Genomic DNA, 1,769 nt, shown 5'->3' on the forward strand with positions numbered 1-1,769 from the left:
CCTGGTGAGCCAGTATCGGCAGATGGTATCTGATGCTCGCCTGTCATTCGGTCCTGTTCTGAGCCCTGGTGGGATGGGGCTGTGGAGCAGCCATCCTGCCTGAAAAGAGAAGGCGTCCGCTCACAGGTAGCCCGGGAAGGAAATCAGAGGCCGCCCCAGAGAGCAAACACAAACACACCAATACAAGAGGAGCGAGTGAATGAGCACTCACACACTCAGGCTGCCAGGCCGTATTTCCTGTCTTCCCATGTGCTTGTCCAGCCAGGAGCCTTCTAACAGCCGTCTCGGAATGGCCACGTTCTCTTTTTGTGCTGCCCTTACTAGCTGTAACTTTGGCTAATGTGAAATTTTCAGAATAACAAGGATAGTTTGTAAGAGCAAGCAAAGAAAACGAGTAACGATCAAAGAGAATCCAGGGGAAATGGTTATTAACAACTCGTTTCAAAGGCTCTCTAAATATGTATAGAATGTTTTCTGTATATTTATTCTTAGTTGATCGCACCTTCAGGGAGAATGCAAGGTTGTGACAAGATGCCAACTGTATCTCAAGTGTGACAGCTCTGAAGCTGTGTCACGAGCAATGCTTTGTTGGCACAAGTAAAATATTTTCACATTGAATATAAAGGGCAAGGTCTGTTTCTAGTTCAGCCCCATGTCCCGGAGGTCTTTCTGTTTCATGTCACGCATGTTACAAAGTGTGCTGACTGGCTAATTTTGCAGTGCCACATATAAAATAAGTAGCATATGCATTATTTCCAACCTATAAAGTTTTGCATTCAAGTATCATGAAAGTCACTGATATGGGGCACAGGCGTGTTAATAGGGCTGAGTTTTCGGATATTTTATGCTGTCCAACTCTCAGAACAGGATTTTATTGAAATAACTTACATGTTGCTATTGGAAGCTGGCTTCCCATAATTAAACCTTAAAAATAATTATTGACTTTAAGGAGGAATTATGTTGATAATCCTTGAAGTTATGAGCTAATTTGTGTGTCCAGTCACGTGTCACTTAATGTCCACGATACGTTCTGTGAGATAGGACGGCATGTGATTTGGATGTTGTGCAAACACCATGTTACAGGCAGTCCCCGGGTTACAAACATCTGACTTGCGAACAACTCGTACTTAAGAACACACTGCCATAAAGCCTATTATATTAAAAATTTGAGTTAAAAACAATGGCTCGTAATAATGAACATCTGCACTACTTTGTGATGCTCGTGAAAACACTGCTCAGTTTGGAAGTATTTCGTAAGTGTTTTATGTGCATAGAAAGGTAAAATAGATACCATATACTAAGACAAACATTTGACTAAGTGATACTAAATAAGAACAGTATGTACCTGTTCTAACTTACCACAAATTCAACGTAAAGACAGACGTGGAACGGAGCTCGTTCGTAACCTGGAGCCTTCCTGTACATACTTAACAAAGCTATGTGGGACCACAGACGTCTACGCAGCTGGATATTGCCCAAACGGATGTTATGCGGTACATGGCTGTATTGTAAAATTAGAATTCGAACCCACTCTCTTTGCCTTCCAATTACACTCCAACATAATCATCAAAATAATATTCAAGTGATTTTTTCCACTTTTCAAAATGCAACCCCCGTCTGCCCTGGAGCTTGACAGTGCAAGGGAACTCTCTGAACACAAACTTTCACAAGCTTCCTCAAAAGATCCACGAAGGTGGCAGAATTCACACCTGCTAAACTCCTTTAGATGCTTTAGCCCCCAGGACATTTGCAGATGACCCTGGTCTCTG

This window comes from Trichechus manatus, unplaced genomic scaffold (assembly GCF_000243295.1).
Source record: "Trichechus manatus latirostris isolate Lorelei unplaced genomic scaffold, TriManLat1.0 scaffold00013, whole genome shotgun sequence".
In the NCBI taxonomy this organism is placed as follows: Eukaryota; Metazoa; Chordata; class Mammalia; order Sirenia; family Trichechidae; genus Trichechus; species Trichechus manatus.